The sequence below is a fragment of the Gossypium hirsutum genome, chromosome A03 (assembly GCF_007990345.1).
Source record: "Gossypium hirsutum isolate 1008001.06 chromosome A03, Gossypium_hirsutum_v2.1, whole genome shotgun sequence".
NCBI lineage: Eukaryota > Viridiplantae > Streptophyta > Magnoliopsida > Malvales > Malvaceae > Gossypium > Gossypium hirsutum.
In genome coordinates, this window is record NC_053426.1 from 91214877 (window position 1) to 91227818 (window position 12942).

Consider the following 12942-nt stretch of genomic DNA (forward strand, 5'->3'; position numbering starts at 1 on the left):
CCAAATATGTTGGCTTGTCATGAAGGTTGATTCATTTTGTATAAGGCCATAGATGATGGGAAATATTTATTATTGCTAAATGCATTTGATGAGGATTTCCATGGATGTGATTATTGCATGGTTTGTATTGATAAGTAGAAGATGTCGTATGTGATAGAAAATAGTTGAGAATCGATGTGTGGATGTTTGGTTGTGGCTGTTTTGGTTATGTGTTTATGCTTGGATTGAAGATGCTTGATGTGGTGTAGGTTAGTGCAAGTAAGGGTGGCTAAAAGGCTTGGTAGATAGCCTTGTTTTTGTCCACATGGGCAGACACATGGACATATGTTTAGGCTATGTATGACACATGGTCTGCCCCATGGGCGTGTAGTCAGGTTGTGTGTTCCCTGCACCAAAATTGGGCAAAACAGAATGCCCAGTAGTAACCACACGGGCGGAGACACGACCGTGTGTCTCAACTATGTAGAGGATACGGCCATAGTACATGGGCATGTGCCCAGGCCGTGTGAAGTCTGCGTCTTAAATGCAACATTAAATTCACAACACGGCCTAGCACACGGGCATGTGCCTTGGTTATGTACCCCTAAATGGTTGATGACATTAGAAACAAAATGTCAAGGTTTTAATACATAGGCTGAGACACGGGCGTGTCATGGCTGTGTGAGGGACACGGGCTATGGACACGAGCGTGTGCCAGGCCGTGTGAAAACCCTTGTAGGTTCTAATTGAGAAACAAAATGCCCCCATTTGCATTGAAATTTTTCAAAGTTTTCTAAAGTGTTCGGTTTATGCTCGAACTGTTTCCAAAGCGTGTTTTAGGCCTCGTAGGTCCATATAGAGACGTTAAAAGGAATTTTGAAAGTTTTAAATTTGAGCGGAATGTTATGACCCGAAAATATTTGTATGCATGTGTTTAAGTCTGGTAATGCCTCGTACCCTTTCTCGGCATAGGATACGAGTTAGGGGTGTTACAAAAAATTTCAAACCAAGAATTAAACACACATAATATAGAATAAGATCTAAGTATTTATTGCATAAAATAAACAATCAAATGATAGTATCAATCATAGGGTTCATCTCCTCTAGGTATTCAGAAAATCACTTCATGCTTATAATAAAAACATCCAAAACATAGTATAACCGAAAGAAATAAAGAAACTCATGATAATCTCCTAGGAAATAAACTGGAAGTCTTCAATCTTGACAGAGATCTACTTCAGAATCGACTTTAATGGTGTTTTTCGAGTTGTTTTCTTGAATATTCTATGACAAATCACTCCTTTCTTATTATTTTTGTGATATATAGGTCTTAGAATGCCCGAAAAACCTAAAATTTGTGTTTTTCATTGTTCAGAGTACCAGTTCATGAAATCGATACGCCTTCCACATGGCCATGTGGTAGCTCATGTGGCTAACACAATTGTGTGTCCAGGCTGTGTGGAATGATCCAGCTAGTGTGACCTTGTACCTTGCTTCGATTTTTCTGTTTTTGCTCGTTTTTCACTCTTTTTGCTCCCAAATGTTCTCCTAAGTATAAAAACATGAATTTAAGGGATTAGGAGCATAAATTCACAATTTACATCGAATAATCATCCAAAACGTATTAAGAATGAGATGAAAATATGTTACTTTTAGCATTTATCAAATATCCCCACAATTGAGCATTTGTTTGTCCTCAAGCAAAAACCCAAATTCAAGTTAACTTCCCTTAATTCATTGTTTTCATCGATAATGCCTTAGGACAATCCATAGATAATTATGCACTGGAAATTCACACGAAAATTACACTAAAAAGCATAAACACTCCAAGCCAAAATTTTTAAAGCACAAAAAATAAGCATCTCCCTATTTCAACAATTACCTGAAATTCAAACTCAACTAGAATTAACATCCTCACTAAGGATTCACTGAAAGCACTGAAAGCACTCAAAATATTTAAGGTTTAAATAATGTACACTCAACAGTCAAACGGAAAATGTTATTACCATATGCTTGATTGAAAATCAAGTCTCCACCACTATAAAATGAAATTACACACCAATCAAGAGGTCTTTACAAGGTTGTAAAGGGGCTTAGTTTAAGGGTATGGAAAAGGCCAGAAAAATTGGTTAAAATCGAGAATTGAGTTGATAAGTTGCCAAACTAGAAAAGAAATCAATTGCTCAATAGATTTCACATCAAGAAGAAATAAATAATGAAAACAAGCTTTTCAACAGAATATGAAACTAACAATTCAAGCTCAATCAATTTTTTTCCTTTCTTTTTTTTTCTTTCTTGTTCTTTCTTCTTTTTTTTAGAACAAGAATAGAATTCAGTAATACAATGATGGAACATAGTTAGGGAACTAACCAAATCAAATCTTGACAAAAAGGGAGTAATAAAAGGATAATTTTACAACAGTAATTTGGGTTAGGGTTAACATTAACGGGTTAGAAAAAAAATGTGTTAGGACCAACAGGGTTTACTAGAGGTTAATTCAACGAGTAAGCTGTTTAAAGGTTAAATGGGTTAAATCCTAAGTGTCTCTATCATCTTAATATATCAAATCAATAATGTGGTCTCGACATGTATAACTAAAGCAAGTTCTAGAATAAAAAATCAAGTCGACATACTCACAATCAAAAATAAAATGAGCATAAATATATATATACTCTATAGGCTCAAAAACTTACAAAAAATCATGGTTTTGATGTCAAACTTGCAAATTTAAATTTCTAGATAATGCTTCAATTTAGGAAGATAACCTAAAATAATATTTTCTGGAAAATAACTTATCATGCTTGACTCTCTCATATCTTAAAGTATAAATCAAACAACACAGATAAATCCACAAATTATACCAAAACAAAATCAATAAAAACTCCAAATTAAAGAAGATAACTCTAATGGTAGGCGTGAGAAAATTACTTGAAAACAAACAACAGTTCAGAGATTTTATCTCATAAACATATAAACAAGCTCCCCAAACTTAATATGTACATTGCCCTTAATGTACAAACAATTATAATCACAGAATAAACACAATATCATAAGGGAGCGAGAGAACTGAAATTTCCTTGAATTTGGATGAATTTGCCAGATTATTGAAAACCAAAATTGTTGGTGGTTCTATAAGAAGTACATGTTTTCGAGCAAAATAATAAGAAAAGAGACAAAATTAAATAAGATAAAGAGAAAATAAATTAGAAAAAACAACCAACAAAATAATAAAAATAAAGTGTAGAATAAAAATAAAATAAAACAAAGACGTCTCACAGATAAAATAAAAAAAACTAACAATAAAAATAAAAGTACAGCCGAAAAAAAAAGAAAACAAAATCAGGTCAATGATCGGCATCGTGTAAGGTGTCGGGATCACAAGGCGATGATCGGGAGGAGAGATATGTAAATTTTGGCATATCTGCTGCAAATATGCCTCCATGTGATCAATCCACTCTGAATATCGTCATTGGAAAAGGTCAATCTGATCAAAGTATCGCTACTCAAAGTGGTTAAAACGCTCAGAGACATCATCGTGCAACATAGAATGTGCAGTAGTAGGGTGACTCGGAGGAGGAGAGGAGTGAATTGGGTCCTTGTGTTGAGGAAGATCATCATCCGAAAGCTCGTGCTCATCTTAAGGATTCGAATGAGATAGGGTGAATCGACGGGGATCCACTTCGTGTAGGTATTCAATCATCCTCATATGACTTATAATAGATAATCCCTGCCGGATCATTTGTCGAACAAATGTGAATGAGGAAGTCTGCTCCAGAGTGTCAAGCAATCCATAATATCTCTCCAATCGAGTCATAAAAGGGCCCAAATAGATTGACCATTCCTACTTCGGTCAGATTGGTAGTGACAAAAAGAGGGCCACAAAGTAAGCAACATCGATGGGGTGTCGTATGACATACACCACAAGAAATACGCATCAATCATACCAACAATGCCACTGCTCTCCCTACGATCGATTAATGTGTGTGCTAGAAGGGCATGGATATAACGAAGGGCCAGAGGTAGACAGCTGGCCATCAGTTGGCTCGGGTTGTACAACGTCACTATTTCAGCTATCTAGACCAATAGAGAGGCACTAAATGATGGATGCGCCGAGATAATGTGGGAAACTTTAGAGTACTCATAAACACCTCAGAATAAAGTCCAATGACGGGTTCAAAATCTGGGACACTCAGATAACGCGTCATACCACCTAGTCAGAAAGAAACAATGCATGAATCATTGTATCATGACATAGCATGTTGCAGAAAAAATGTCAAACAAAACTCCAATGTCAGCTTCGAGTAGGTAGGCTCGACAATAGAGAAAATTGGTCCCACAGAGTTGTTGTCATCAGTGCTCGCACTCTGTTAGCCAAATGTATATCCTGTAAGGCCTCCTAGTCATTAAAACGACCCAATCCCAAGGGTCATTGTTGTAGGTGCTGATACTGGTCCTCGTGTTGACCCTGAGGAAATTGGTGACATGGATGTCTCGCGATGGAGGTGGGGCTTGAAGGCGATGTCGCACTTGGTGTCTCTTGTTTTTTCAAGGTGGGGATAGTGACCTTAGATTTACCATGAGTTTTAGTCATAATGTATGTGAAATAAAATATTAAAATCAAATATGAACATAAAATGAATCAAATGTATGAATTAACACAAAGGTCCTAGTCCAATAAACCACACAACAAACACTGAATCTAAACTAAAATCTAGACTAAAACACCTATCAACAAATCTAATAATAATTTAGCACACATGTAACAAATGAAAAACAATAAGAACAATACGAATAATAAAAATATAACTACACCTAATAAAGATAAAGTTAACATTAATATAACACAACTATACTAATAATACTAATAATAAACCTAATAATGAGAATAACAACACTAATAAAAACAGTAACAACACTAATAAAAAAAGTTAATGATAAAAAAACAAGAAATAGAAATAGAAAAATAAAATAAAATAAAGATAAGGCTAGGGAGGGACAAAATAGTGGTAAGGGTGGTTAACAGTGGCAATGGTGGGGCGCAGGTGATGGTCGACAGTGCGCGGTGGCCGGTGTGAGTGAATGGGCCGGCGAGATCGTGTTTAGTTGTGAAGAGGACTTCGACTAGGGTAGTTGAGAGTGAAAAAAGGTAGGGGAAATAGTGGCTATGAGGACGGAGGCCGAGTTAAATAGGAAAAGGGAAGAGAAAGGTTCAATCGAGGCTAGGGGAGACGTTGGGGAAAAAGGGTCAAGGAACAGTGGAAAGGAGGGAAAAGGTCTATAATGATGAGGCTCGAAGGGACGAGGGAAGGGTTCGTTGCATGGTGGAAGTGGTCATGGGTGTGTCTGCAGCTAGGGTTGGGGCTTAGTGGAAGTAGATTGAAAGGGAGGGAAGGGGGACTCGGCTGCAACGGTGTGAGGAGAAGGGAAAGGGAAAAATTAGGGTTTCAAATTATTTTAAGGAGACACAATCTTGTATAGGCCTGTGTTGGGCCACATAGTAGAGTCCCATGCGTGTGTGTGCACTTCTCACCCGCATGAAATTTAAAAATTAAAATAAAATAAACCAAGTTTCCACATGGCCATGGACACGCCCGTGTGTCCAGACCGTGTGCGATTATCCTTCACTTCTCCCATGCTTGTGTGTAAGGCCATGTAGGTCACATAGTCCATTACACGCTCTTGTGTCGAGCCGTGTGTCCCACATGGCCATGTCTTCAGGCTGTGTAACTAATTGATGTCATGTGTGTCGAAAGAAAATTAAAATAAATTAGCTCTAATATGCACATGGTCTAAGACACGCCGTGTGCCCAGGCCGTGTGGACCACCCCAAGTTGTGTGACCCTTTTTTTATTTTTATTTTTTAAGTAAAATAAACAAACTAAAAGTAAATGAAATAAAAATGCTCAGGTTACCTCTCGAGAAGCGCTTATTTAAAGCCTAAGCTCAACTTTCCCTTTTGCCCAAACGGTTAAAGCAGATCTTAAAGTCAAAACTCCTCTATCTCATTATTAGTATTACCACAATAATAAAATTTGAGATGATAGCTGTTTACCTTGAATGTGTCGTGTTCAGGATCTGTTACCTCAATTATACTATATGGAAAAATGGTTTTTACCACACATGAGTCGGACCCTCTTGACTTAAACTCTAAAGGAAAAATTCGTGGATATGATTTGTCTAACAACACTTTGTCCCCAACTTTGAATTGGTTTATTCCCTTTTCACTCATATCATGGCATTGCTTTGTTACTTCTTTACACTTTCTCAGTTTCTCATCAACCTTTACTCGTCGTTCATCTAGTTCATCGAGCTGCACCATTCACTTTTCACTTGTCCCTCGAGTTCTATAACTTTGAATATGATATGATTCCAACACAATTTCATGAGTGATTTCCTGCAAAGAACGTTGAGTCGCATGATTACTAACTTTAGTACAATAATTAGCATAAGCTCCCTTACTAGGGACTTTAACAAAATCACGTGCTTGAAGAATAACATTTTCATCACCTACATTTAGCACAAGTTTACCATTACCCACATCAATAACAGCTCTAGTAGTGGCTAAAAAGGGTGGACATAATATCATTGGAACGCCAATATCCTCATCCATGCCTAGTACAACAAAATTAATAGGGAATATAAATTTGTCCACTTTTACAAGTACAACCTCAATAATACCCCGAAGATACCTAATTGATCTATTAGCTAATTGGATACTTATCCTAGTGGGTTTGGGTTCCCCAAGACCAAGTTATTTGAACATTCTATAAGGCATAACATTTATACTAGCCTCCAAATCAGCCAATGCTTTTTCAACATTTAAACTACCAATAAGACAAGGAATAGTAAAACTCCCTAGATCTTTAAACTTGTTAGGTAGTTTATTTTGGAGAATGATCGAACAATCCTCATTAAGCTCCACAGTTGACAAGTTGTCTAACTTCCTTTTATTCGTTATCAGCTCATTTAAGAATTTTGCATACTTTGGTGTCTGCGAAAGGGCTTCAACAAAAGGTAAGTTAATATGCAATTTTTTTAAGAGCTCAAAAAATTTACCATATTGTTATTTTATGTGGTCTTTCTTCAATGCTGTTGGATATGAAATTCAAGGTTTGTATTCTCTGACCACCATCTTATGCTCTTTCTTGCCTTCTTCAACCTCATTATTTTTCACAACAGTTTCTAATTTCGACTGTTGTTCAAGCTCGACTAACCCTTCCACGCTTCGAACAATGATTGCACGAACTTGCTCAGTTGGATTAGTTTCAGTGTTTCTAGGTAAGATACCTTATTGTCTCTCTGAAACTAATTTAGCAAGCTATCCAATCTAATTTTCAAGCCCTTAAATCGATACCTTCTGATTTTTCAAAGTTGTCTCAGTGTGCTAAAATTGAGTTTTGGACACCCAAATAAATTTAGCTAACATCTTCTTTAGGTTTAGTTTCTTTTCTTGTTGATAAGGTTGTTGAAAACCTGAAAGGGGTTGCGACCTTTGATTTCCTTGACAACTCCAAAAGAAATTTAGATGATTCCTACATCCTAGATTATAGTTATTGCTATAGGGGTTATTTTGAGGTCTAGAATTATTATCCATAAAGTTGACTTGTTCATACTCCATGTTAGAACTGAAGGGTAAACCTTCGGGATTGATCATCCCCGCTCCAGTTGCGTCACATTGCATTATTGGATTCATCGTATTATTGCAACTCAAACCATCAATTTTTTTCTTTAGTACCTTTACCTGACTTGCCAACATAACAACTGCATCCATATAAGGGTTATTTTGCGATCTAGAATTATTACCCATAAAGTTGACTTGCTCATGCTCCATGTTAGAATCGAAGGGAAAACATTCTGGATTGATCATCCCTGGTCCAGTTGCATCACATTGCATTACTGGATTCATCGTATTATTGCAACTCAAACCATCAATTTTTTTATTCAATGCTTCTACCTGACATGCCAACATAGCAACTGCATCCATATTAAAAACACCGGTTGCCTTGATCGGTTTTGTCCTTATGTCCTTATGACTTGACACTAATAGTTATTCAATGTTATCTCCTCAATAAGTTCTTACGCTTCCTCAGGTGTCTTATTATTCAAGGTTCTGTCAGCTGCTACATCATCATCTATCTAGTCGAGGGATTCAAACCATTATAAAAGGTTTGAACTTGTAACCACAAAGGTAACTCATGATGAGGGCACCTTCTCAACATATCCTGAAATCTCTTCTGTGCATCATACAATGTCCAACTCAATTTGAGTAAAGGAAGAGATGTCGTTCCTCAACTTAGCAGTTTTAGCCGGTGGAAAATACTTCAACAAAAATTTTTCAATCATTTGCGCCCAAGTAATGATAGGACCCTGTGGAAGTGAATTCAACCAATATTTTTCCTTGTTCCTCAAAGAGAATGGGAAAAACTGTAAGCAAATGGAATTATTAGTAACACCGTTAATCTTCAATGTGCCATAGAGCTATAGAAAGTTAGCCAAATGAGCATTCAGATCTTCATATTGCAGCCCATCAAATTAAACATATTGCTGAACCATTTGAATTGTAATCGGCTTGATCTCAAAATTATTTGCAGCAATTGTTGGTCTGACAATACTTGGTTCAACCCTAATTAGAGTAGCTTAGCATAATCATACATAGTCCGAGGAGCAAGATGTTTAAGAGGTTGTTGATTATTTTGATTATTTTCCATGTCCACAGTAATATCCTTTTGCTCTTGATCGTCTACTAAAATATGTTAATCTTCTCTTGCTTCTTGAACTTCTCTCTGATTTCTATGAGCAATTTTTTTGATCTCACTATTATAAATTGACAATTCCAATGAGTTTCCTATAGTCATAAACCAAAAGAATCTATCAGAATCAAACAAACAAAAAATTAGAATGAAAAAATTAAATTAAAAACAAAAATATGAAAATAAAAATAAAAAAAATGGCTAAATTAATAGAAATAAAGTTTTCCTAATATTTTAGTCCTCGACAACAGTGCCAAAAAATTGATTGTAGTTGTAAGCTAAATAAAAATCTAACTAAGGTAAGTGCACTTATCAATTAATAGTATAGCTACGGTGAGCAAATATATTCTTTCCACGAGGACTAAACATACTAGTAATTACCGTTTTCTATTATTTAACCGATAAAATCGAGTGATTGATTAGAAAAAATTTAACCAAATTAATTAACTACAAACACAATAAAGAACAAAACATGAAAATAATCGAGTAAAGAACCAAGAAGCGAAACAATACTGTAACAACCCGTTTTTAGTGAAATTAAAACAGTGGTTTTAGGACAACAAATCTGACAAGTAAAATTTTATTTTATTATTATTTTAGTTTCTATGGAATATTAGTAAGGTCGTAATAAAATTTCGTTAAGAAATTTTGATGTTTGTATGATTAATTCAGTGAAAAGGACAAAATCGTAAAAAGTGTAAAAGTAGGTTTCCATTAGTTAAAAAAGTCAAATGGCTATGAAACTTTAAAGTGAATGGACTTAGATGGTAATTAGACCATTTTAATAGTTAGTGGATATTCATGGCTCGTAAAAAGTTTAAAAGTAGGTTTCCATTAGTTAAAAAAGTCAAATGGCTATGAAACTTTAAAGTGAATGGACTTAGATGGTAATTAGACCATTTTAATAGTTAGTGGATATTCATGGCAAGGTTTTATTGAAATTTAAACATTTTTAAATGTTAAAATGGTAATTATAATTAAGTAAATTAAGGTTAAATTAAATAAAACAAAAGTTTTCATCTTCTTCATTCATCAAACCTAAAAGATTTTTAGCCATTAAAGGAGAGAAGGTTTCGGCTAACTTGCTTCTCTTGCATGGTATGATTTTGAATTTCATTTTTAATTATTTTTATGTTTTTGAGGTTGTTTTAGCTTAATCTAGCTGGCCGAGGGTCAAGTTGTAAAACCGTTAAGATTGAGGGTTATGCCATGAATGTTTTTGAATGATTCTTGATGTTAAATGGTAGATTATGAATCCTTATTGACAAATGAACAAGTTTTGTAAAGTGAATTTTTATGAAATTTACATTTAGGGATTCATTTGTAAAAATGGTAAAAATTCATGTTAAATTTATGAAATGATGGTTTATATGAGTTGATTTAAGTCCCTAATGAATTTTGTTAGCTTGAATGGGGGATTAAAATGCTTAGAATTCAATTTATGAACTTAATGACTAAGTTGTAAAAAATTTAAAATGTTAGGGGTAAAATAGTAATTTTTTATAAATATGAAATGTGGACTAAATTGAATACTAGAGGTATTAAATGGATTGAAATTTGTCTATTTAGATCAAAATAGACCACGTACGGATTTAGATCGAGGCAAAACAAAAGCTTCGGAATAGCTCGTTTAACTTTTACGCCCTAGTTGTCGAGGTAAATTTGTATGAATGATTATTGGCTTAATGTTGTTAATTTGAATGTTTATTATGTTATTTCAATGTAAATGGATCAATGTAAAACTGTACCAAAGACGTGATAATTTGACAAATGTTGAGTCCTAGTTGAACCTTAGGAATTCGTAAGATACAAATGACATGTCATTAGGGATTTCATGTTTCAGGTGCTAGTTTTGAATGTCCTACCGTTGGTTGTGTTTTTGCATTTGTTACGGATGCTCCACAGCTCATGTGAGCAACATTGTGTAGCTTAAATTCTGACTCATAGCTCGTGTGAGCAGGCCCATTTCAGAGCTCGTGTGAGTAATGATGTAAAGGAAAACTTACGGTCATTTGTTTAAGCACACTTCGTGTGAGCTTTCCCAAGTATCCAATGATATTTTAGATGGTTCAACGGGCAAGAAAAGGGATTTAAACGATAATTTTCCTAGTGGAATTTTGCATATGCTCATGAAAAGAATGTATGAACCAAAGATGTATTTTCGTATGAAAATGACTTATCATATGGTTAATGCAAATGAGTTATGTATAAATGCAGTAACTTGTGTATTGATGATGATGCTTAGGCTTGTGCCAAGCTTGTTGTTTGAGTTACATTATGCTTATACCTGTGATTATGTGAATGAAATGGTAAGTTATGTCTTATTTTCTACAAACTTACAAAACATTATTTGCTTACATAGTTTCTCTCCAATGTTTTATAAATTATCGGAAGCTTGATTGGTTTGGAAGCTCGTCGAAGATCTATCACACTATCCAACATAAATATCAGTAGTTTCAAATGTTTTGGCTAAGGTTATAATGGAATGTATAGGTTGAATTGTAATGTCAGTTTGATGAATGGTTAGTTGGTGAATTGGTTTGTATAAGTTAGAGATGTTGTCTTGGTTTGGTACCATTTGATACCTTGCTTGATGGTGTCATTTTGGTTAACTTATGATGCATGTTTGGAATGAGTTCTATGGTATATTTGAAATGGTAAGAATATGGTCAAGTTATGGTATGCTTTGTGATGGAATAGTAATGGTCAAGTTGCGACATGTTTGGTAAGTTTTGAAACTATTAATTGATAAATGAAAAGTGGTAAAATATGCATGTTTAGGTAAGTCTTGATGATTGCATTTGAGCTCCCTTTGAATGGCATATTGGTTAGTTGAATTAGGACTTTGGAATGGCAAACAAATGTATGTTTTGGATGTGGTTTTGCTGCCTTGAAAATGTGCACAAAAGACCTAATTGATGATGCATGAAATGGTATAGGAAATGGCTTGATTTTAGGCAAATTTATGTCCACACAGCCTGAGACACTTGTAACACCCCTAACCCGTATCTGTCGCTGGAATAAAGTTACGAGGCATTACCAAATAATACACATTATTCACATTCAATTAAGCATTCATAATCAAAATCCAATCAAATCATTCATATTGCGCCTTTTAAGGTTATACTAGACCTTAAAACATGATTAGAAGTGGTTTAGGACTAAACCGATTAAATTTGCAAACTTTGGGAATCTTAGAAAATTTTCAAACATTTAAGGGTCACACACCCGTGTGAACAGGCCATGTGTTTCACACAGCCAACATACATGCTCGTGTCACAAGCCGTGTGAAAACAGGGCATACATACTGACTTACACCACACGGCCGAGGACACGCCTGTGTGCCATGGCCGTGGGAAAACTGGAGGGTTTACTGACTTGGATCACATGGCCAGCCACACGCCCATGTGCTAGCCCGTGTGTCACACACGGCTAGCAGACACGCCCGTATATCGAGACCATGTCAAACCTGTAGGGTATACTGCTTTAATTTGAAAGGGTAACCCAGGGAAGACACGACCGTTAGCATGACCATGTGTCGCACACAGCTGAGACACACACCTGTGTCTCTACCCGTGTGGACAAAATTAGGCCATTTAAAAAGTAAATTTGCCACCCTTTACTCATGCACACAAAAAAAAACAAATTAGTACCACTTCAACACCTATATAAGCAGCCAAAACATAAGAATTTATACACATATCATGCCATCTATCCTCAACCATTACAATTACTCAATTCCATATTCAAAATATACCAAATCATCATGCCAAAGTAATCAAAACTTACATAAGTTCGAAATGCCTTAATTCATCATCTATCATCTATTTCATCTCACAAAACACACAATAATAATTCCAACTTCTAAGCATTAATACATCAACTAATAACTGACCAAATGAACAACCATTTGGCTATATCAACAATTATAGCAAACATACCAAAACAAGCCAACATATAAGGCATTATATACATCTCATATATCACTTATCAAACACATAATTCAAGCCAACTTATGACCATATACACCAACATTTACAAGCCAAATCTCATAGCTAATATCATAACTCAAAATATACAAAAATGACAGAAGCCTATACATGCCATATACCATATATACAAAGCTTCAAAAGTACCAAAAAAATGATCGATAATGTGATAACGCTTACTAACGATCCCTAAGTCCAAGTTAGCTTTGATTCTCTATAAAACA

The 12942-nt window shown here is 35.2% G+C and overlaps 1 non-coding gene across 1 annotated transcript; it reads left to right on the top strand.

The window, feature by feature from the left end:
• Positions 1 to 8169: 8169 nt before the first annotated feature.
• Positions 8170 to 8274, top strand: LOC121227804 (small nucleolar RNA R71). Its single transcript, XR_005925326.1, has one exon. It is a non-coding gene; the product is annotated as a small nucleolar RNA R71 (small nucleolar RNA).
• The last annotated feature ends 4668 nt before the right edge of the window (positions 8275 to 12942 follow it).